Source organism: Solanum pennellii, chromosome 2 (genome assembly GCF_001406875.1).
Source record: "Solanum pennellii chromosome 2, SPENNV200".
In the NCBI taxonomy this organism is placed as follows: Eukaryota; Viridiplantae; Streptophyta; class Magnoliopsida; order Solanales; family Solanaceae; genus Solanum; species Solanum pennellii.
In genome coordinates this window covers 18,736,933-18,763,779 of record NC_028638.1, presented here as the reverse complement: position 1 = coordinate 18,763,779, position 26,847 = coordinate 18,736,933, and the positions used below count along the sequence as shown (strand labels likewise).

Genomic DNA, 26,847 nt, shown 5'->3' with positions numbered 1-26,847 from the left:
ATTAATTATAGAAGATCCACCTTATCTCACGACAAAGTGTCCATCCCAACACCGTCCATTCATTCATTAAAGTATAATTGAGAAAACCTTTATAGAAGCACATTCATTACATTATCATTAGCTACATTCATTCATGTGCAAGGGTATGAATTTGTGAGAAAAACTTCACATAACCACCATCATTCATGATATTGTCTTCTAGACATGATCCTACTATATTCATCATTGTCCACACTCAAACATGCTTCACATTAACATTATACCCTAATAGTCATACTATCTTCAAGAATCACTTGCATAACTTCACAATACACCTCTATACATATACATCATAACATTACCTCACTTAACATTTAATGCCTTCAAGGACATTATCACAATACACATACATATACATATACAATATCTAAACACCACAACTATAAATGGACCATACCAAACAAGAACAATTCAATAAAACAAGAGCAGTTTAGGTCAACTTACCCTTCATCAAAGCCATGATCACCCTTTCTCAATTCTCCAACAATTCATAATAATTAGGCATGGATAGCAATAGATAAAAACAATATTACATCATACAAGCACAATTCTAACAATATCAAATCACATTTATCAAACGAACTTTACAATCCAATTTAGGAGATTAGGAAAAAACATGGGGCTTTCAAGGAATTTCATTGAAAATCATCTTAAAACCTTGATTCAACATTATTACATCAATATCATGGCTTGGAAAACATTTTAACAATGAACCCATGTAGAATAGAAATTGGGAAAATTGATCATTGATTCACCTTTGAAAACCTTTGAATTGGAATTCTTGAATGAGAGGTTATTCAAGAATGAAGGATCACCATAACTTGGTATTAAGAAGTCCGCAAAAATTGAATAAGAAAGAAATGGAAATCTTCAACCCTAGCTCCAATTTGACTTTAAGCTTCCATGGAGGTTCGTGAGAACTTTTGGGAGGGAAGGTTTTTGGATTCTGAAGAATGAAGTCTTGTTCTAGGTTTAAGTGTTTTAACTAAATTAAAATACCCTGAAAGGAATGTCCACCATTTAATTAGAACATGGGGTTAACTTAACAATTCACCCATTAAGTGGACGGAACTTGGTAAAATTGTAGGTGACCATTGAAGACCATCATCAACGGACCGTGGATGGATTGATAGATCGTCCTGGTCATCCTTCGTTTGTGACTGAGTCTCCTTAATTTGGTGGATAAACTCCTATGTCTATGTCTGGAGCCACGCCCCCTTCCTACGGGGTATCAACCACTTGACGCGGCGTCAATTGGGGTGTCAGTGAAGGCTGTCTTGACAGCTTTTTGGCCAATGTTTGGGTCCTCCTCAAGGACCGTTAATGTGGACCTTGGGGAGTCGTACCCAGAAGTTTTGACCCTAAACACAATCATCTAGATTCTAGGGTCATCTCCACTAATTTTAGACTCCAAATAACACATAGGCATAATCTAAGTCATGACAACTCATGAGGCAAATAAGCAATTTTATTAGATGTACATTAACATGAAAAATACATAGATAAATTACAAATTTTATCGTAACATCATCAAGAGAATACAAAACATATTATCATCAAAGGCACTCATAGCATAGAGGATATGCAACTCTTCATCTTATGCAAGACTCCAAAATAAGGCAATAATACTAAGAATTTCTTGGTTTCAAGCTTGAATAAGAATATAAGGAAAAGATAAGGATATCAACCACCATACTACTCAATTCATCCTCCCCCACTTAAGGTAAACCCATGTAAGAGAAATTTAAGACAACCATAAGGAACTATGATTCATAGAGGCCTCTATTTTGGGTTAGATTTTTTTTTAGCTTGTAGCACATAGAAACGAATCTTCTTTGGAGCATTAGGATCCGTACCATAATGAGGGGCTTGGTTGGTATCCTTCCCTTTTGACGTAAGTGTTGGGAAATATCTTTTCTTATGAGCCCTCTTTCCACACCCAAATCACCCATCAGTACCGCCAAGACACTTAACCAAATGTTGTTTTCCACATATGGTACATCTATACTTCTCAAAGGTAGAACCACCTCCACCCCTCCTTAAGAATTTGGGTTAGACACCCTACCCTTGTTCATCATGGGGGAGTCTTGATTGTAAAACCTTTTCTAATACATAGGTTGACTTTGTTAATCCGGCTTAGCCCTCTTCCCATATGTATTCATCTTCATAAGTTTGGTCTCGTCAATATGTTGGGTATGCACCTTGAGTCTAGAGATATTCATATAATGATGGAGCATTGTCGTACGACACTCTTCTTCAATAAAACTAGACAACCCCATCACAAACTTATCCATTCTATCCCTAGAGTTGGCTACCAAGGTTTGGGCATATTTAGAGAGTTGGGTGAACTTGAGAGAGTATTCTTTCCCACTCATTCCCCCCTTGACGGAGGTGCATCACTAACTTTTTCTCCTAAACTCTATGGGGAAAAACCTATCAAGAAAGGTCGTCTTAAACACTCCCCAATCCACCTGGCCCGCCCTTACAAGTCTCTCATCCCTCCATTGGTCAAACCACACTTGTACCATATCTTTTAGCTGGTAGGATGCTAGTTTCGATTTTTCCTTAGAAGTTACTCCCATAGAATGTACCACCTTAAACACCTCATCAACGAAGCCTTGTGGATCCTCAGCCACCTTAGTGCCATGAAAATAAGGAGGATTCATCCTTGTGAGATTTCGGATTCTAGAAGAGGGAGTACTTGCATTGGGGTTCACTTGAGGTCTACTCCGGGGTTAGCTTGGGACGTCATGGCTTAAGCTTGAGTCGCCATGAGTTGGGTCAAAGTTTGAAAGGCAGAATCTATCTCCACATTTGATGTGGCCTCTTCCTAATTGGGATCTTGTGGACCTTGGGGCACTTTAGAGGGAACCTGCTCATTCAAATTCACTTCTTGAGTACTCCTTGCATTAGCCCCTCCCATATTCATATTTCTAAAATCACAAGAATAGGATTAGGAACTCATAGACATACACTCTAAGGCATAACTTCAAAAATATCAAGGAAGTGTAACTTCTATTATCCTATAGGCTCTCGTTCATAGATGTGACGCGACTCACACTGGTGAACAATACTCTATAGACGTGGCTTGTGAGATCTTGAACCCAAAGTGTATCTCCATAACCCTATACTTTGATACCAAGTTTGCCATGACTCGAGAGCACCCCTAGTTGTAACCGGTGTATTCTACCTCGAAGAGGTCTTTTACAAGCCTCTTAGCATTCATTCATCACATAGACATGATAATTAGTGCGGAATTAAAAATTTTCACAAGAAAATCAATAAGTTGAAGCTCTTTTATAAAACGTAAGAAGAGTTAAATCTCGACACAGGCCATATTAGGCACATCTTATTATCATAGGGACACGACCCTTACATTGAAAGAATGATACAAGTCTTATACAAATGTCTTAATAAAGGAAAACTAGAAATAAGAAGTCTTGTCCACAATATATGAGGACATACCCAAATCTTTAGAGAATTCCTATTTTCCAAGATTCAACTCTAAAGATAACATCACTTGCCAAAACCTACACTTTGTAGAAAATAGAGAAAAATATGGAATTAGTACAATTAAGAACTAAGTATGATGACCATGTAAGAACATTCTCTTAAGAGGACCTTTTAGTTTAAAACTATGAATTATGTCAATTTAGTAAAATCCGCATGAACATCATACAAGATAAATAAAAACCAATCACATGATATATAAAACCATTCTTTACATTTAGACACATCCACTTCATATAGACCATCACCTTTCCTTTACCTCTAAAGTAACCCTAAAGTATCACGTGGTGCAATGAGTGGATAATGTCCTATACCACATTCCGCCCTCAAGAAATACTCTAAGCCCACCTAAGATGGACGCACATTCTACCTCCTTGAAATCAAACCACATTCATTCATAAGGCATAGACATAACATAATCATAATCAGCACATAAGGACCATACCCTAGGATAATTCTAAGTTACACTAGTACAATGTGCAAGTAGCATCCCATACTACTACTCACACCAAGTGCTCCTTTTGAATCACCCAAGACTAGGTACATCATATTCAACAAGTCATATAACCTTCATTAACATTCGACATAAGACCAATAATTCTTCATTAACATTATATAGAAACACATTCATTCATTACATTATAAGGACATACCAAGAACCCTTCAAATGCCTATGTGTGCAATGCATAGATGGCATACCATTACACCACCCACCCTAAGTAGTACACCCTTGGGAAGACCTAGTTCATTTCATTATTTAGTGGGGGTAAGCTTTAACCAGCAAAGACCATGAGAGCTAAACATGGACTCCCGATATTAACCCCTACTGCATGAGGATCCCTAGTTTCCTAAGGTAGAGTCATTCATTTCTTTACGTGGAAAACCACTAGCTAGTCCTATGTGGGCACGTAGTTAAGGGATAGGGATATTTCTTATAGATACTACACCTCTACTCATGGAGAGTACCCATATCAAGAGGTTACTACTAGATACTACACCTCTACTCACGAAGAATATCCACCCATTTCATATCCTCTCGGTGCTAAGCATTAATCCCCACGGAGTATATAATTTCATTACATTCATTAACTATAAGTTAAGGGATTGCTACTAAATACTCTGCCTTTACTAACGGGAGAGCACCCATCTAAACCTATCATTCATTCATTGTAAAGATATTAGGAATATTGAGATTTCTTATAGACACTCCACCTCTACTCACGGAAAAGTGTCCATCCCGACACCCCTTATTCATTCATTAAAATACAATTCAGAAAACCTTTTAATAGACTCACATTCATTACATTACCATTAGCTTCATTAATTCATTTATGTGTGTGAATGTGAATTTGTGAGGAAAAACCCTTCACATAACCACCATAATTCATGACATTGTCTTCTAGACATGATCCTACTCTATTCTACATAATCCAAACTCAAACATGCTTCACATTCACATTGTACCCTAAGAGTCATATTATCTTTAAGAATCACTTGCGTAACTTCATAATACACCTTTATACATATGCATCATAACATTACCTCACTTAACATTCAATTCCTTCAAAGTCCATGATCAAAATACACACACACACCCGCACACACACACAAGAACAATTCAATAAAACTAAAGCAATTTAGATCAACTTACCCTTAATCCAAGCCATGATCACCCTTTATAAATTCTCCAATAATTCATCATAATTAGGCATGGATAGAAATAGATAACAACAATACAACATAATATAAGCACAATTCAAACAATATCCAATCACATTAATCAAACCCGCATTGTAAACCAATTTAGAAGATTAGGAGAAAACATGGATTATACATGAAATTCCACTGAAAATTATCTTTCAAACCTTGATTCGAAATTATTACATCAATATCATGACTTCGAAAATATTTTAACAATGAACTCATGCATAGAATAGAAATTGGGAAAATTGATCATTGATAAACCTTTGAAAACCTTTTAATTTGACTTCTTGAATGAGAGGTTATTCAAGAATGAAAGATCACCATACCTTTGTATTAAGAAGTCTACGAAAATCGAAAAAATAAAGCAATGGAAATCTTCAATCCTAGCTCCAATTTAACTTTAAGCTTCCATGGAGGTTTGAGAGAACTTTTGGTAGGGAAGGGTTATAGATAACATCAATACAACATAATATAAGCACAATTCGAACAATATCCAATCACATTAATCAAACCCGCATTGTAAACCAATTTAGAAGATTAGGAGAAAACATGGATTATACATGAAATTCCATTTATTTTCAAAACCTTGATTCAAAATAATTACATCAATATCATGACTTCGAAAATATTTTAACAATGAACTCATGCATAGAATAGAAATTGGGATAATTGATCATTGATAAACCTTTGAAAACCTTTTAATTTGACTTCTTGAATGAGAGGTTATTCAAGAATGAAAGATCACCATACCTTTGTATTAAGCACGAAAATCGAAAAAATAAAGCAATGGAAATCTTCAATCCTAGCTCCAATTTAACTTTAAGCTTCCATGGAGGTTTGAGAGAACTTTTGGGAGGGAAGGGTTTTGAGGTTTGAAGAATGAAGTCTAATTCTAGGTTTAAGTGTTTTAACTACCAAAAATACCCTAAAAGATTTAAAATAACCCTCCACCATTTAATTAGAACGTTGGGTGAATTTACCAATTCTCTCCTTAAGTGACCGAAACTTGGCAGACTTGCAGGTGACCATTGACGGCCACCATCCACTGACCGTGGATGGATTGATGGCTCGTCCTGGTCATCAGTCATTTGTGAATAAGGCTCCTAGTGATGCGGTATAGTATCCCACGAATAAGTGTGCAGCCACTCCCCCTTATTACGGGGGCGTCAATTGGGTTCGTTGGTCAAGGTTGTCTTGATAACTTTTTTGCCAATGTTTGAGTCCTCCTATAGGACCTTTAGGGTGATCCTTGGGTAGTTGTACCCAAATTTTTTGACCCTAAATACGTTTACTTAGATGTTAGGGTCATCTTTACTAATTTTAGACTCCAAATGACACACCAAAACAGGGAAAATATAATAGAACACACTAACACGCAAAAGACTAGTTTCTGAACGTCTTGGTCGTCCTTTCACATTTGACCTCAAAAAATCTTCAAACCAACTATTAAAAGTTATTTCTCATTATTTTAACAAGTAATTAACTCATAAAACTCATGTGAAGTTCTACTTCGTCCTATTTCATTTTGAGGGTGTGATAGAGGAGAAACTAATAAGGCAAAGAAAGAAAAGAAAAAATGAATTGAAGAGGGAACAAGGGAATTAAATATTTTATAGGTAGAATCCAAAAATTTCATCTTTTCAAAATAATAAATGCCTCATACAATTTAGAAAAACAAATATAAATTTAGGAAAGGTTAGAGTTGTCTTTTCATGATTATGTTAAAATTTGGCCTAAACTTTTGTTCCACTCAAGAATTTCTCGTAGAAAAACATATAATCTATGTTTTATATTTCCAAGATTAAGATACAATTGTTCAAAAATAGATGTTCCCAATGATGACATCTCATTTGAACATGGTTGGTAAAAAATATTTTTGTGTGAATGAGGTAGCTAAATAACATTACGGAAAATAATATATTTATAATGGCAAGAGATGCATTGAAAGATTTTATTCCTTAAAAACCGAGCCAAAAGAAAGTTCATATAAATCATGTGAACTTTTGTACACTCTCTCTCCTCCTCCCCCCCCCCCCGTTNTTTCAACTTCTGGACTTCTTTTGTTAATTTTTTTTCTTCTTAATTTTGGAGATGTGGTCAATGGATGTAGAAAGGAAACACCATGATGAAACTTGAATTTGCAAAATCTAGATAAAAATGAAATTAGATCCCATGGTCTTTTCTATACATTTTTAATTGTACTTTTCTCATCCTTCTCCTATGTGATGATACAAATATTTAATATGTGATTCTTGTTAACTCCTTTTCTTGTTTTTTAAGTAATACTTTTTGAAAATGTTGGTTCTGAATAAGGGGAGAGAAAGTTAAAGAGGAGATATGTCATTATCCTATGCAACTAATATTTATAAAGTATTTTATGTATGTTGAATCCCTAATTTTAAACTAATATTGTGTTGGTTTATTTCAGCAAGTTGATGTCATAAATTACATATATCATTTCCAGATGAAAATATTGTGATTGTTGATGCACGTATCTTTGCAATTGAATTATGAGAATGCCACAAACAGTTGTATTCTTGAATTCCAACCTCAACAATCTTAAAATTTGAGTTTGTTGGACTTTTTTCTTCTAATATTGTCTTCTTTTATGATATCATCAATATACTTTAACGAAACTAATGTTGTTCAATTTTTTTTGAAAAAATAAATCATTTTTTTTCATATGCAGAAAATTCCTATTGGTTATACAAAATACAAGAATGGAAAGATACCAAGGAAAGTTTCCCTAAGGGATCAATATGGAAATATGTGGCCTATACGAGTAACCAAACAAGGAAGAGATATTTATTTCAAATATGGTTGGGAGAAATTTATTGAGGATAACAGTGTGGAGTTTGCAGACTTTTTGATATTTGATTATGATGGAAAAGGAACATTTGACTTTAAATTACTGGGAATGAATGGATGTGTAAAAAATGGATCTGGAGGTAAAAATAAAGGGGAAGAAATGAATGTTGAACATGGAAAAAGTGTAGAGTTAAAAGAGAAGACTAGGGGCAGTGATAGAAGCAATAGTTCTTTCGATTATGATAGTGATGAGCATTACATGGTGGAAGAAGATGTGGAAATAAAAGAAGAGACACATAAAGGGGCTTCATATTCAAAATGCAGATACATGGAAGAGGAAGCAGATGAGAAGAAGGAGGGGGAAGGGAAGGAGCAGAAAGACGAAGATGAAGAAGAGGATGAAAGGGTTGGAACATACACAAAAAAGGTGCAACATTCCAAAGGTAGAGACAATTATTGAAAATCTATATATGCACTTTAATTCGTTTCTTATTAGTATATTGCTGCTAAAATGAAATTTTTTGTATATTTGAACATAATCTTGTTGTCCTATGAATATCATGAAATATTTAGGCTTATAATTTATTTATAAAAAGGTCGGGGTACTTAGTTTGCTTACAAAATGAGCCTAAGGAAAACTGTTGTTAGTTTGTTGAATAGCAGAGAAGAAAAAAATTTAAATACCATTTTTGACACTTTGATATTAACCAATAATCTCTTTTATTTGTTAATGTCCATTTTCAGTTCACTGCAACCACAAAATAAAATTGGTGGAGTATTCTTGTTTTCGAGAGATTTGAGTTTGTGAACCTAATTGGTTAACTTTTTTTATTTAGTTGGATGCCAAAAAGTCAATGTTTGCAAGGTGAGCGATATCCCTGAGCATTATGGTGCAGATATATTCAAAAGTGGATGCGTAACTCAGCCCGAAAATCCTTACTTTGTAGCAAAAATACAAGAAAGAATTAGAGACCAATTGGTAACAAAAAAACTATAAGTGTATATTCTAGTAAATTATTATATAGTTCAATCTTATAACATTATAAGTTAACAATGTATTTGTTCGTAACTACAGTACATTCCCTTGGATGTGCTCAGAGACTACAAACTTGAACTTCCCCCAAGAATGATCATTCGCGACTCTGCTGGCAGAGAATTTGAGATAAGAGTCAGTAAATGGACCGATGGTAGAGTATGGCTTTTTGGTGGATGGCGCAAGTTAGGTAAGCTTAACCTTGTGGAGAAAGATGACAGGTATATCTGTGAACTTGTGAGAGGAAAATGTGGCAAGGCCCTTTACTTACAAGTTCAAGTTCTCCATGAAGGTCAAGTTCTCATCCAGACAATAAATAAAAGAAACAGTTTGATGTTATTTAACATATAATTTTCATTTTCATGGCCTTTAGTGTTATGGTTTGTTGACAAATTTTGAAGAAAATAAGTATTGTTGTTTGTTGACAAAAAACATCAATGTTTTTTATAAAAGAATTGATGATTGTATTAGTTTGATATTAATCATGAATTACATATGTTTAAAGGTAATAACATGACTACAAATACCTTTTTTAGAGTTTTCTCTGATAACTATATTTTAGATCAAAAAAACTTCTAAGAGTGAACGCTTTTATTTTCTTTTAAGATATGTAAATTTTAGTTATAATCCTAAATTGTTAGACTAAATTCACAATGTTATATTCATGTGCTTATTTGATATTAATCATGAATTACGCATGTAAATATTTTGTCGTGGTGGTGGTTGGGTGAAAACTCCACCTAAAATATTAATAAATAACATATACTATCTAGAGAGAATATTTATATACAAAATGCTCTCATGGTAGGGAGATGTATGAAGTGACATCATTTTAGGTAATCTCATGAAATGAACTTATTATTTGTCATGACTGATGGTTTAACGCGCTTATCAAAAACATTATTCTGATTCAAGTGTCAATGATCACGAGTAGTAATATAACCCAACCAAAGGTTGGGGTCGAGTCCCAAGGGAGTGGTCTCAAGAATTAGTAGCCAAATGCGAATTTTTTTGAGTTAGTTATAGCTAAAATATATATACGAATGAAAACATTACAAATTAAAGGGTGACAAAAGTGTCAATTATCAAAAGGGGGGGGGGGGGTTCAAACAATTAACAACTAAAACAGAAAATGTACGAAAAAAAAGCAAGTATGAAGATGGGATTCTTGGGATGTGATAGGATTGTAAGATAAGACAAACAATTGGGTAATCACAATTCATAGTAAATACATGTGTATTACTGATAAGGCTAGACTTTAGTAGGGGTAAACTCTCTCTCTCTCTCTCTCTCTCTCTCTCTCTCTCTCTCTCTCTCTATCAACCAATTTACACTGAATTAAGTTTATTTCTCTCAAACACCAATAAGCGGCATTTAAACATAGCCTCCACTTTAATCTTTCACTCTCTCGAGCTGATTGTGTGGAAGAGGGTTTAAAATTCACTCTCTTGAGATGAACTCATGACAAACCAAAACCCACAGACAATCGATTCAATAGTTTTGGTATGAAAACCTCTCTCTCGAGCAAGCCTGAAACACTAAGGTAGGATTAAATTTGCTACTACAACCCATTGAATTCAACCACAACTACTGAACAAAATCACCTTTATACAGCAAATAAACTATCAATTAGCAATGCCCAACAGTTAAATCAACCCATAATCACTTAATCATACCCCAAGAATTGGGGTTTTAGCTAAATATGGTAAAATGTAAGAAATCGATACAGTTTGGTGTTTCTATCAAATGAGCACTATTAATATTGTCTTTACACAGGTCTAAAATGAAGAATATTCAATACCCATTTCCGATTTCTCGTAATTGGAAATCTTCGAAAGCTAAGGGAAAATGTCTCTACACTTAAGACAATGTTCAAAACTAGAATGAAATTTCTATACTAGGTGCTAAAATGTCTAGAGAATAAACTAGGAATTTAAAAGCTTATTTAGATTTTTCAAAAACTATGTTGCAAAGGATAAGTCAATGCATTTATTCGGGATCGTCGATCCACTCTGCATTCGCCCTTTATCACTTGTATTGTCGTTTTTCTTTAGCCTTCAGCATCCTTGACGTTTTGTAACTTTCGATGATCTAACTTTGCATCACAAAATCGATCAGCGACTCACCGGATACTCCTTTCAATCGCCGACTTAATATTGTACTTCGGGTATTAGCACACTAGAACATAGGGCAAGATAAAGACCATTCGACAACATGCCTCATGGGTTAGGCGATCCTCAGGTCTTGTTTAATTTCTACGTTCTTTGAGATGCGTTATTCCCTTTTACTCCTTAGTGTTCATGCTTTGTTCCTCACTTCAAATCCATGAAACTCAAGTCAGTTATAGGGACAAAATATGCATTTAAGGGCACTGAATCTATTAAAATAGAGTCCTAAATAAGTATAAATAGTGGAATCATCAACACCCCCAACTTAAAAACTTGTCGGACTTAAGCAAAAGTCATGTTCAACAGTTCAAAAAGGATGTCTTAAACAGTGCTACGCAAGATTAAATCATGAATGTACACAAAAACACTCAACTTACTCATGCAAGGATCAATTGTGCACCCAAAGAATCAAGTTGTGACTCACCATTACCAAAGAATCTCAAGCTCGCTATACTTGATTCAAATGCACGGTCAAGTTCAACATAAGTGTACAAATGCCCACAATATTCCATATTTATGCATAATGATTTAGAAATTTAGGTCTTCAGAATCAACTTCAACGCTCACACTCACAAGAATGAACACAATGCATGATTTCACTCATAGGTTTGCCCATATTTTCCGGTCAACCTTTGTCTCAGCTTACTCAAGATCACAAAGGTCTTACTAAGGCTTGTAATGGGGATGAGTGTAAAGGTATGGTCATTTAGTCTCAATGGCTTTTATCCTCATGATGTGTGGTGCGAACAAAACTTCCTTCCCTCTTCTTCATCATTTTCATTTGTGCTCTCATGTCATCCCATTATTTATCTTCCATGGACTGTTGGAAACCCCTTTATCGTTTTCACTTTCATATCTTTATTCCACAACTTTTTCATTCTATTCTTTTTTCATTTCTTTTCATCTATTTTTTTATATGGAGGGGTTCAATATTTCTCAAAACCAGGGTGAAAGGGACTATATTGCACTTCTTGATGGGTAATGGATAAAGAAAGCTCATAGTTTTATCAAGTTTCTTCGAAGAAAAGGTCAAGGCTCAAGGGTGTTCAAGCAAGGATCACACACTCACAGGTTTGGCCACAAAAGAGGTATATGTAGAATTTTGTCACTATTTAAAGTTGCCTATGATCATATAAAGAGAGCATCACTTAGTCAACAAGACAAACAGAACAGATTCTAGGTGTCACATGCATGGTTCATGGTAAGCTCATCACACAAGGCATTTGTACTAATGTCAAACAAGACTCCACACTTTCAATTGTGTGCAATTTTCATTGCAAGAGACTCAATTCGACACTTGGCTAGTCACAACGAGATGCTAAGAGTTCACATATCGTTTATACAACTTCATTTGGCCTCATTGGAGTCACACATTCATGGTTGTTCGATAAAGAGTGCTATTCAAGTAATCAGTACTGATCAAAAATAATATTAAAATTTGCAAGAGAACAACCATATTCAACACAAACAAGAGGTGGAATTTCTTTTTGGAAGAGTCAAAAATCATTTACAATTAAAAATAGGAGCCACAAGCTCAATCATCCACAATATTCAACTACAACACAAGTAAAGCTCACAACCCAAATATATAAAAAAGGACATCAAACATCAATATTTACACAAAAGGTGGGACTCACCCCACCACAAATAAAATCAATTGACCTCAAACGCAAATGAAATGAAATCCAAAAGTTAAATAAAGTAAGATAGAGAGGTAGGTAAAAAATGATTCTGATTACAAAGTCATTGCGTCTTTCTGGGCATCAATGCCCGGTGCATCAATCTGAACATGAGCCTCCATGCCTGGAGTTATATCAGAAGAAGTAGTAGCAGCCCTAGAAGCAGCCAGAGGTGTATCTACTAAGGAAGCCTACACAAAAACATCTATCATGTTCTCATCTGTCTCATTGAGGACCTTATACGATGCTTCCGCAAAAACCCCCAGCATATCCTCGTCGGTGTTTGCCTCAGACTCGAGATCAGCACTCTACTCAACTCTAATTGCATCTCTGATGGGAGCCAGAGGAATCTCTTGAAAATTTGGGATCTCCACCGTTCCGAGGACCATGTATATATCGATGGACTTCAACTGATCCACGTCACTTTTTAACACAACAATAGCAGCCTTTAAGGTCGTCACCTCCTCACCGGGCCCTTGTCCATACTCATACACCGCTATCTTAGCCATCAAGTCATCAATGGTACACTCAATCCTTTCACAGCATTAGCAAGGGCAATCTAAATCATGCCCTGAATGGAGGTGTCGAGTCTGACAACCCGATGATCAGCAGAATGGGTCAGCTATCCCATCCAAAGTAGTAAGGCCTAGGTAATCGGAGTCCGAGCAGCAACAGCATCAGGTCTAAGAAATAGTGCAACAGTAGTAGCAGAATAACTTGGAGTATCAGAAGAGACGGCCATAGGGGTACCTGAAATCCCAGGGACCAGAGTAGGCAAAGATGCCTCCGCATGTGTTGTTTTTGTATTTATAACGAGGGGAGAATCCATCGGGGTTTCTTTCTTCTTCTCCTCCTCATCTTTCAAATATTTTGAATCGATCCTCTAGATGTCGTTCGAGGATGTAGGAATCACTTACACATCCTTCTTTACATCTCTAGGTATCCGAGCCCGTCTATACAATTCTATGAGCAATACTGAAAATGGGAGGGAGATCTGGCGTTGTTTGAATCTCATGGCTATCTCCTGTGCTATAGTGATCCCCAAATTTATCCTGGCTTCCTCTATGATTCAATCCAGACATGCTGCCTTGGCTAGATGAAGGATCAACTCATTCTAGGATGGCATGCCAGTGTTGCTGATGAAGCCAAATCAGAACCGTGTAGCAATGTTAAGATCCTTCTTTTCAATTTGTGCTCCTCTTTCCATCCATGGAGAAGTACCATTTAATTTGATCGTTGTCAGCCATTTTTTCATGTTTTCCAAAGTCTTTGTTCTAATTAAATGTTGACACTCGTCATCAATATCATGGGGGAAATCCAGGACATCACTAATGGCCTCACTGTTATATTTAACCTTCTTTCTCTGTATAACTACATAATAAATTGTCTTGAATGCTTCTACTAGCTTCTTCTGTTATGGTATCAAGGCCCCATAAGATGCATAGAACTCCCGCACCCAATTTGGGATATATGGGCCACGTGGATTGGTTAAGATCTAGAAATTATGAGCTTTCAGACACCTCATAATCTCTGGATGCCTATCCATTACACCGTCGGTGGATAGGCACTTCTCCTTAATAATCATCATAATCCCTTCTGTATTCAATCTATTCATCAGTTTTGGGGGCAGACCCTGTAAGCGGGAAGCTAGGACTACAGCCTGCTCAATGGTTAAAGGAGGAGTGATAGGCCGAGGATTCCTAATCATAGATGGATCGTTCATCCTTTTATATCGCAGTTCTACCCTTTGTTCTAGTATAAGCTCGTCATCTTCAAAAGTTATGGACTGATGCTCCTGGTGTTCACCCTCTCTTTCAGAAGCAGTGAAGTCAGTGGCATAGATGTCATCACTATCAGATCTATGCTCTGGAGACACCGGTTCTTTTTCTTTGCCTTTTCCTTCCCCACCGGATGTTGGAAGTTTTGTTGATTTAGCCTTGGATGCAGTTGCATCCTCATTGATTGTAATCCCTTAGCTTTCCTTCAGGGAAAAATATTTCTTTCTGCGACTTTGGGTCTATCCATTTCTACAAAATATCGGAAAAAGTTAGAAACAACTTAATCAAGTTCACAGAAAAAACAGATGCAGGAACACTCATCGATCAGTTTGGAGGGTCACCAAATAATCTTTGGCAGGCTATATCGGGCTTAACAAAAGGATTGGCTCGAAAAATTCTAGGAAGATGGAAATACGGACGCTCTTTCAGCGAATCACCGGCCACATTCTATGAGCCAGGATTACCTCGCGGAAAGATACCATGCAAAAACAATCCAGGGGTGCAGACAAAAAGGCAATCAAGAGGACTATCAACGAGACGTCGAGTTCCTTCGGCAACCTCCAGCTTCTCGCCGAATGTTACTAAACATAAATAATAGTGAAGTATGAAATTAAAGATGAGACGGAGAACTTTGAGGAACCGCCAAGTGGTTCGGCGAGCTAGACCCAGCTCGTCAAATGACTCAACATGCCTCCTTTCAACCCAACTTCTCAAATTCAACCCCGCAACACTAGAAATCAAATAAAAGCATGCAATAGTCAAATTGAAGCTACACATATCACCCCGATATACTCAGATTTCTCGCAATTTGATCAAATTTGTCCATTTGATGGATTTTTCCCTTAAGAACGGTGTCACCCATTCTATCATAGGGTAAATCACGTTATTTGGTCCAAATAAGGGCTACTCAAACTTCACTCAACTAACACTAAACATGCAAGCACAACACCACAATTTTGATTCATTTCAAAGCACAAAATAATGGTATTTAAATAATCACAACGATACGAGCTGGACTATTAAGTTAAAAAAATTATGTATACTCAACACAAATAAGATTGGAGATGCCCAACAAATATCCCAAATATAAGATCATTCGGAAGATAACACAAAATGCGATAAAAATAAACATGGGGTTCAGAAAACCAACCTTTTGTGCTGAACAATATATAATCTGAAGTACTATGCGGTAAAGTATTTCAACTTCCAAGCAAAATTCAACCACTAAAACACTTAGAGTATGATAAATTTAGAAAATACTACAGATGGAGAGATTTGGAAGATTAGACGTGAGGGAAAGCGAGAGACTTTAAAGTTTAAACCTTTTTCCTTCCAAAAATTATCAAGTTCTCGCCCATTCAGCGACATTAGTCATGCTCGCTAATCCACTCGGTGACATGCCGTGTAGTCACTTGCCTCGCCAAGCTTTACAGGGCCTCCAGTTGAAGTTGAGGTCCAACTGCGAACAAGATCGAAATCGCCGACATGATCGACGATTTTCCAAGAATTGTTTTGGTCTCACCGAGTTTTATAAACTCCAATTTGCAGAGTTCTTAAGTCCGACAGTGGTATGATTTGGGATCGACAACCTCTTTGGCGATTCTTCGACTAGACTTGTGGCTCACCAACCTAAACTTTTCGACACTTTCCACACGTCATTCTTTACAATCCACACACAATTATTTACCAAAACAAAATAGAGCAATAAAGGCTCTAGGGTGACTCCCAAGCAGTGCCTTAATTAAGGTGGTGGCACGACATGAGTCTGCACACAGACCTTATATTTAGGGTCAGACAAAGTAACACTCGACAACCTATCTTGTCGCTTTGGGTAAAAATTATGCAACTCATGATTCAAACAGTTCTCGAGTAGCTCAATAGATCAGAAGTGAGAACTAACCATCTCATTTAGCACTGGAATTCTCTCCTTCATCTCTTCCATCACCCTATCTTGCTTGTTGACCATTTGGAGAATGATTAATAGTGTATCCACAACACGCCTATTCTCAGTGTCCTTAGATTTTCTCAACTTATGAGGAGGTATGTACTTATTATTCCTTTTACACTGGTTTCAACCTCCAATATCTTCTTGGTCAAATTATCCAACTGAGTTAATTGTGGTCCTCTATTTTTGAATTATTCTTAGTCATTTGGCTAACTTGCCTACTAATTATACTCAGTCCCCCTATTAATTAAAACAACAATACCAAAACAAACAAATCAAAACTAAAATGTCAATCTGTATCACTATAACTAACAAGATAAAAATCAACTTAATAAAAAATTCCCAACTAACACCACTCTCCGGTAGCGACGCCATTTTTTAATGGTTTAACACGCTTATCAAAAACATTATTTCGGTTCAAGTGTCAACAGTCGTGAGTATTTATATAACCAAACCAAGAAATGGGGTCGAGTCCCATAAAAGTGGTCTCAAAAATTAGTAGACAAGTGTGAATTTGTTCGACTTAGTTATAGCTAAAAGACATTTACAAATTAAAGGGTGACACAAGTGTTATTGTCAAAAAGGGTTTTTTAAAAATTATCAACTAAAACAGAAAATATACGAAAAAACGAGTATGGAGACGCGATTCTTGGGATGTGATAGGATTATGGGATAAGACAAACAATTGGGTAATAGCAATAAATAACAAATAGTTGTGTATTAGTGATTAGGCTAGACTTTAGTGGGGTAAACTCTCCCCGAGCAATTTCTCAGAATCAAATTTGTTTATCTAAAACACCAATAAGCGGCAATTAAGCACAACCCCCGTCTGACTCCATTCACTCTCTCAATTTGAATGTATGGAAAAGGGTTTAGGATTCAGTCTCTCAAGTTGAAACCATGACAACTCAATACCCACAGATCATCGATTCAATAGTTTTGGTTTCAAAACCTCTGTCTCGAGGAAGCCCGAAACATTAAGTTAAGATTGTAATTGAAACTGCAGCCCATTAAATTTAACCACAACTATCAAACAAAATAACTGTTATACAACAAATAAAATATCAATTAGCAATACCTACCAGTTATATCAACCCATAAACACATAGTCACACCCTAAAAATTGAGGTTTTAGCTAGAAATGGTAAATAGTAAGAAATCGATACCAACTTGTGTTTCCATAAACTAGACACGATTCATATTGTCTTTACACAGGTCTACAATGAAAAATCTTCAACACCTACCTTCGATTTCTTGGAATTGGAAATCTTCAAATCTTCAGAAGTTAAGGGAAAATGTATCCACACTTAATGACTGTTAAGAACTAGAATGATAATTCTAAAATGAATGCTAAAATATCTCTATAGTAAAAACAAGGAATTTAAAAATTTATTTCTAGTTGTCGAAAATTGCGCTTCAAAGGATCAGTCGACACAATAAGTCGGAATCGCCGATCCACTTGGTGATCCACTTTTTGTCACTTGTATCGTTGTTTTGCTTTAGCCTTCAGCATCCCTGACATTCAATAATTTTTGGGCAATCTAACTTTGCATTATGGAACCGTTCAATGACTCGTCGACTGATTTTTTGCATCGTCGACTTGATTTTCTCCTTCAGGTCTTATCATAGTGGAACATAAAGCGAGATAAAGACCATTTGGCGACACGCATAATGAGTTAGGAAATCCTCAATCCTTTTTTTCTTCGTTGTTTCAGTTGACTTGTTCCTTTTTGCTCTTAGTGTCCATGCTTTGTTCCTCACTTCAAATCCCTGAAACTCAAGGATTTATATCAGTTATAGGGAAAAATATGCATTTAAGGACACTAAAACTATTAAAATAAAGCCCTAAATGAGTCCAAATCGTGGAGTCATCAATGACCCAAAAATCAAGGTCATTATTGCATATACCCCAAACTCAACCCGATGTGTTAGCCGAAGAATGCAGCTAAAATATCATAAATAAATACACAAACTAGACTCCTTAGTCAGTCCATAAAGAAGAACAAAAAAAAACAAGATAACAACAAAATTCCTAAAACCTGGTATCATAAGCATAATGAGCATCTACTACTATACTCAAATCTGAAGTACATCTCACGTCTTTGAATCGTCAATAAACACTACAAATAAAATATATAGTCTAATGGAGATCTAAAATTTAGGATCTCATCACACCTCTGAACAAACTCAACTAGTAAGATCCGGTCAACCGTCAAGAAAATCACCTTGACTAGGATCAAAATCATTATGATAACAAAAGTAATGGTGAGAACAATCCACATGTACTTAGTAGGTTTGGCCAACGAAGTTTAACGTAATGAGTCAAACTTATGAAATAAAATATGAAACGCTTCCACATTCATACTAAATAGTTCATTCTAGCATCGGTGCCACCAATTTATGTAATAACAATGTGTGTAAAGTAAATACATAAGACTACAAATAATTTCTCATATCAACAGACAAATTACACAACAAATTAAGCTCGCCAAGGTAGTGCAATGAGATTATCCAATTGAACCGAGCTCATGACACAACCTATTGTGTACTCAAAGTCCAAATATCAATCTCCCAATCTCAGTAACTCATTAGATTGCCACCTAGATCGTGGTCAAGGATAAATGTAATGTTTCTCACTTTCTTTCTCAAAATAGAAATTCTATAGTTTCTCATATTGTCACGATCAATGGTATGATGAATGGAAATGAATGCATCACAACACATAAAATACAAATACATAGTCAATTCAACAAGCTCTAAAGAGTCCAAAGTTTTCAAATTCATTAAGTCATGACGTACACTCTCACATGATAAAAATAGTGAAAGAATTCATTTGAAATCAGTACTTACCATTTTGAAAACACTCCTTTCATCTAAAAATGTGATAAAAAATTATTTTAAGCCCCTAACTCAGACATTTCAAGCCATAATAAATATAAATGCATCAACCCTCTCTCGGGAAATATCAGATACCATAAGTTCCCATAATAATAGTAAAATCACCTAAGACCTCAAAACGGGCGAAGCATCACAAATAAACCTCCACAACACAAAATAGTAAAGTCTACAATTTCAAACATCTCAATTTCATTCTACGATCCAATCCCATAGTCAAATTCATATGAAAGATTAATTATTCAACCCAATCTAAGACAAGGATAGACAAATCTACCTCGAAGGTTGAAACTTCACCTGCAACATTTTTTCTACCAAACAATCTCTGAAATTATCTTAAACTATCAATAATGGAAAGAATTCTTCAAAAGGGTTTCAACGATGTTAGGAATCGGGGGAAATAATCAAAAAATATCTTCAGAATTAGGTAGGATAGAATCCAAATTTTCATACAACAATATTATACAAGTCAAAAGGAATTCCTAGTTCAAAAACCCATTAAAAACAACAAAAAATAGAGTTCCAAATCATGAAAATGACATTTTTTCAACAAAGGGGGAAAACCCCAAAAGCAACATTGAAATCATGATTTAAAAGAGTTTTTAAGTATTAAAATAGAAAGAAATCTATATTCTATTTTGAAGTGGGTGAAATTACAAGTTCACCCCTCAACTTGGCAGTGAACTGCGCATAACACAGACCCACTGCTGGTTGGGCAGTCGATGGACCGTTTGTCCACAAATGGACCGTCCTGTCCTTATGTTGGTTGGATTAAAGACTCAACTAGGGTCTCCTCTCATCCAAGAACAAGTATCAATCGACGAGACCCTACCAACGGGGCATCGATTGATCCACTGGGCGTCGATTGCCAACCATTGGTTTGGCTGTCTTGGACTGCCTTGGCACCAATTTAGGGTCCTTCCTCAAGGACCCTTGGATGGTCCTTGGGGATGTTTTTCCGGACTTTTCCAACCCAAACATGAACGTATATGAGTTTAGCACCTCTAACGTGATTTTTACCCAAAACTAACACGTAAAACTCGACGAAACATGCTGAGACACACAAGGTCGTTTCAAGGCACATCTTTCGAATGTCATGGACGTTCTTAGACATTTGATCTCCAAACTCCACGAAACTTGACACACTGCCTATATATTATATACTAACTCATTTAAAGACCTTAAAACCTCATCAATCATACATAAACACATAAAACCATATATGAGGCACATAGGTGACTTAGTCGTCGAACGTCTTAGTCGTCCCTTAACGTTTCACTTCCAAAGCACCTAAACTCTTAGACACAGACTCAATACCATATAATAGACCTATTTAGGACCTTAGAACATCAAGACCAACATGTTAAGATCTATTTAACATAAGTCACTTTCGGGGTCTTACATACTCCCCCACTTGGACAACATTCGTCCTCGAGTGACACTTGTCACTCTCTGAACACTTCCAAGAATAGAGATTTAACTAGCAGCTCATTAACATACCATATAACACTTAATCAAGAGGAAAACATAAATTTCAAATAGTCAAGAGATTCACAACTCATTATGCATCAAAACTCACATGCTTCATTCCACATACCGAAAACTCATCTTATATTAAATATCATGCCTATATACATAAGTTTTAACCACATTACAACAATTTTAGACCAAAGAATCAATTAGTCAAATTTTGAAAAATTTTACAGTGAGCAGGGAAAAACATTACAGTGATTTAGGTCCTTTTTTTAAAAAATCCATCTTTTAGTCAATTCATGATATAAACATGCTAGTATGTAAACTAACATCATATAAACACATCTTACAACACAATCATGGCTTCACTAAAACACAAAATGCAAAAAGTTAATGAAATTCAATTTCAGCAAAACTCCTAAACACCATGCACATACAACATGCTTCAATATCATTCTATCCCATCTTATAACCATACTCCCCCACTTATAAGGAACTCATATCACTAAAAGAAAATTCTAGGACTTACCATCATCATCATTGTCATTCTCATCTGGCTTTGACCCTCTTGCCCGAAGTGCATAAAAATGAGCCTTTGCCCTTGGAACATCCTCCTTTGGAACATTAAGAGCAACTTGCTTACTCTCTTTTTCTCTAGACACAATGATAGGGAATCTCTCACCTTATGATCCTCCTTCCCACAACCAAAACAACCACTAGTATTTCACCTTAGCACTACTAGGTTCTTCTTGAGTTTGAGCCCTCTTCTTAACCCTATTTTGCTGAGATCACTAGAACCAGTCCTTTTCAAGAATCTAGACGTCCTCCTAATTTTAGACTCTTCAATTGATTGTGCATACACCATGAGTCTAGCTACGGTCATATCATTGCTGTACGACATTCTTCCTTTACTAAGTCGGTGACCCCAGTCACAAAGCGACTCATTTCATCCCTTGAATTTGACACAAGAGAGGGAGCATATTTGGACAGCTTAGAGAACTTCAAAGAGTATTCCTCAACACTCATATTGTCTTGCTTGAGATTTATAAACTCCTTTACCTTACCTTCCCTCATCTAAAAGGGAAAGTACTTACAAAAAAAAACTTCCTTTAATTCTTCCCACTCAATAGGACCCGACTCCTCCGGCCTATTGCCTTTCCGTTGTGTGTATCACACTTGATCCACATCTTTCAATTGATACGAAGACAACTCCGCTTTCTCCCTAGATGTAACTCTCATATCATGCACTATCTTGTACACCTCATCTATAAATTCTTGGGGATCCTCTCCAACCTTAAAACCAAGAAAGATAGGAGGATTTATCCTCAAAAAATCTCTCAACCTAGAGGTTATACTACTCTCCACCATATTCTCCCTAGGCACCATACTCGAATTCACTTGATTAGTCATGGATCGGATAAAGAAGGCAAAGCCTCTCTAATATCCCTATTACTCAACTCTGCGGGCTCATAACCTCCTCCCACAATAGAGACTTGATCACCTTGAGCACCTTGAGGAACTTGCTCAACTTCCTCAACTCGAGGAGAATCTCCTCTTGCACCTCATTCTCTTCAACTCTCCTAGCTGGTGTCCTCTTCGTATTCATCTTCCTAGAAACACAAGGAAAACCATAAGAAAAGAGTACTCATAACTATTACTCTACGTCACAATATAGGAGTAGAAAAGAAGGGAAACTCTATCATCCTATAGCCTCTCGCCCGTAGTTGTGTCGCGACTCACACCGATGATCAAGACTCTACTAGACGTGCCTTGATGAGACTTCTCGATTCCTAATACTACTTTCATAAACCAATGCTATGATACCAAGTTTGTCACATACCAAAACCACACCCCAGAAGATAGGGGCAATCTCGGATTGCAACCGGCGTACTTGACCTCTCGGAGGTCTTATATCATTCATCGCATATACATAATGAAAAGTAGTGCGGAATTAAAACTTTTTACTAAACATATCATAGTCTTTAAAACTCTCGCATATAAAGTCATAGGAAATACTAAGTCTAAATCTCATCAAACTTAAGACACGAGAATACTTGGGACACGGCCCATATACAATACTAATATAAAAATACTTGGTCTATTACAATACTTCTAATAGAAAACATAAAAGACATATATGACCTCGAGTCAAATGAGGACATACTTCAACTTCTCTTGAACGATTCTATGGTCCAATTCTTCCATCCCAACTGCTCCTCACCTACCAACAACTTTAAAGATAGATAAAAGCATGGAGTTAGTACAACCACATGTACTAAGTATTGCATAATGCATAAAAATCATGAAAATGGACATTTATTAGAAATATGCATCTTTTCATTTAAAAATAATATTATAATCATAAGAACAACATTTAACAACTTAGAAACACATAAGATAAAATTTAACCAATTATTCACATTTTTTAGCTCAATTTGAAGTAAGCTACTTTCACTGTACAATGAAGTAATTCAATATTACAGCGAACTGTTTCTCCTTCCTTCTTAACACTTCTTAACGTGTATTTTTCTCACTAAAATATATCCTAAGACCCACTTAAGCAGCACAAAGAGAGACAGCCCATACAACCTCCCTAAGCATACCTAAATGACCCTCAAGAACACTTATAATAAGTAAATACACATTTACAAAACATCAAAGTTCCAACACATATAGAATATGACATTTCCTCATAAAAGGCTATCAAAAGACTTACTTAAGTAGATCAAGAAGATAACGTCCATGATTAACCTCTTCAAGATTACCTAATTAATACTTAAGACTTCCTAGTTTTAGATCATGTCCACATTATAAACATCTTCCCTAACTAGAGTCATTCTTAAGACTCATCTAGGTAGGATACGAAGTGACCATTCCTATGCCCCCTTCACACCTTAACTAGACAACCCTTAACTACTCTAGATAAGTACTTATTCCATTAACATACTTTCTTAGTTAACATAAGTCATTACATTCATTAGTTCATTTAGGAGATATTCAACATATAAAGGACATTCAAGTAATGGTCTTGGACAAGACCTAGGAACTCCCAATAACACCTTCAAAGCCTATTGTGCAATGTCTAGATAGCGTCCCATACCACCAGCTAAACTTCATAGAACTTCTCAAATGCTAGTAGGTATACCATATGATGAGAATAGGCAATAACCGATATAGACCATGATAGCTAGACATGGAATCCGTAGTTCTAACCTAATCCAGTGAGGGTGTTCTACTTGCCAAGGGTAGAACTAGGACACATCCCATGTAGGCACATGGTTAAGGAATATGAAGGGCTTTTATGCACTCTAGTCTCATTCTCAAGTATAGGTACATTGTACTCTAGTCTCATTCTCAAGTAGAGCTACTTCCCATAGCATAATCACTCGGTTCTAGCCTTGTTTATCATAGAGTAATTGACATTAAAGGATCACATGAAGAGGTTCCTTATCTAGTTCATAACCCAATCACATTCACCCTCCCAAAGAGGTCCACTAGGTCTACCTTTCAATGGTGACTAAGATAACTCATTATGACTTTCCTAAGTATTAATATGATGTTGTTCCACCAATTAACCTTACATGATTTGGATCACAGTCGAATACAAAATCATTGCTTTGAGCTTTCTTTTCATCAGAATTTTCAAACAGAATGTCGTTCATAATGAAAAGGCTTCCTCTTTGAACTTGTCTCACAAGTCATATATTATATCATGAACCTTACATGATATAATTTTTGTTTCATCTCGACTTTTCTTGCTGACATGAACTAGACATCTGTTGATAAGATCTTGTAAACACTTCTCAGCTTCTCCTTCTAAGTCATTTTCAAAATTCAGGAACCCCTCAGCCATCCATAATCTCTTCATATGGTTCACTGGAATCTCAGAGTCTTCTGGAAAAATTCCGAAATACAGAAGACATGTTTTTAGATCACTAGTCAAGTGATTGTAACTCAACCCAAGAACATGTGAACATTGTTCATCAGGATCATTATTGAAAAATGACTTGACATCTTTAGCAACACTTACCCAATCTTCTATTGTCTTTTTGGACTTGAGAAGCCCCGTAACCACGACAATAGTTAGTGGTAACCCGTGGCTTTTCTCTGCAATTTTCTTCCCAATATTCTCAAATTCAGATGGTAATGCTAATGCTTCATTTGCAAATGCTACACTTTTAAAAAGGTTCCAGCTCTCATCTTGGTCCATGAAGCTAATCTGCAACGAAAGATATTCTGTATTAGCATAGCTAGACACTTCATTGTTACGGGTAGTCAACAGTATTCGACTCCCCTTGTTCTGACTTGGAAAGCATTGTCTCACGTCATCCCACGCTTTCATACTCCAGATGTCATCCATGACAATTAAGTACCTCTTTCCATATAAACTTTTACGCAGCATGTCTGCTAACTCTGCCTCATCGGTCATGTTAAATGTGCCACCCTTTGTAGAACGCAGAATGTTCAACAGGATTTCCTTTACATTGTGTTGTTGAGAAAGAGTAGCCCAGGCACAAACATCAAAATGAGAACGAACGTGTGCATTATTGTAAAATTCTATTGCTAAAGTTGTTTTTCCACTTCCCCCCATCCCAATGATCGGGATGACTTTGGGTTCACCCGAGTATCCTCTAGTCAGATCTTCTACCAACCGTTCCCTTGGATCATCGCGTCCAACCATATTGTTCTTAATCTTCAGAACATCATTTGCTGATCTTGACAAATCTTCAACCGATGATTCTTTAATGCTTGTTTCCCTTTATCTAGAATCTTTATCGACTCTTTCCTAACAGGATCAATGTCCATTGCTACTTGTTGCAAACTGAGGTGAAACTTTCGACGTGTCCTTTTGTTTTGACTTATACTGTTTGCCATTTCAATTATTGTTAGTCTAAGTTGAATTGTGTATTCAACAGCACTTGCAACTACTTTTACCTGTACTTCCAAATCCGTCATTTCCCCGAAAACATTGTTTTTTCTCAAAGTTGTTGAGAAATAGTTCGAGGGAACTAACTTTTTCATGAAGAGCCCACAGTTCTTCTTTGTGATCACATATTAGAGATTGTATTGGCAAATTGGATGTCATCAAGAGCGATTTTGTCGTAGTATTAAGAGAAATCAAACTTGCATAAGCCATATTAACAATATCCCCCTTTTCTCCAGAAACATTGTTTCTAGTAAGCAAAAAAGATTGTGATTCAAAGCTCATTGACTAAAAGTGTTGCTTATTTAAGTAATGTATTCTTAGCATGATACTGAAAAACATAAGACTTGTACTATATCACTATGTTGCTCGGACTCTTTTGAAAAGTTGTCACACTTGTGTCAGATTCGGTACACACCCGGCTATAACTATAGTCTATATATATATATAGTGCAATGAGCTAAATTATACTTTGACAATTAAGGCATTACAAGTGTTGTTTGGCTATAATCAAATGAAAGAATACTTAAGGAAAACTAACCTTTCAATGGCTGAAAATCAAGAATTTAGTTGCACAAGAGCCATTTAAGAACAGGATAGAATTGTTGAGTGCTGAAATGATATCTGCAGAGTTTATCGTTAGAAAACATCTTAAATAGTCCCTTTAATTTTAAATAGTAGGTTCACTTAGATCCTTATTATATAAAAATGTTAAACATATATGGTCCTTTATCTTTGAGAAAAGTTTTTCTCCTATAATGGTCAAATATAGACATGTCTAAATCTCGAAATCTGAAATGTGTCACATAAATTAAGACAAAAGGAGTATTATGTTATTAGTTATTTGTTTATTTATTTATTATATTTTATTCGACTCCCAAATCCAACCCG

The 26,847-nt window shown here is 36.0% G+C and overlaps 2 pseudogenes; one reads left to right on the top strand and one right to left on the bottom strand.

Annotated features, from left to right (window-relative positions):
* The first annotated feature begins 7,975 nt into the window (after positions 1-7,975).
* LOC107009801 lies at positions 7,976-9,414 on the top strand (annotated as a pseudogene).
* Positions 9,415-24,455: 15,041 nt separating this feature from the next.
* LOC107009800 lies at positions 24,456-26,486 on the bottom strand (annotated as a pseudogene).
* Between the last annotated feature and the right edge of the window lie 361 nt (positions 26,487-26,847).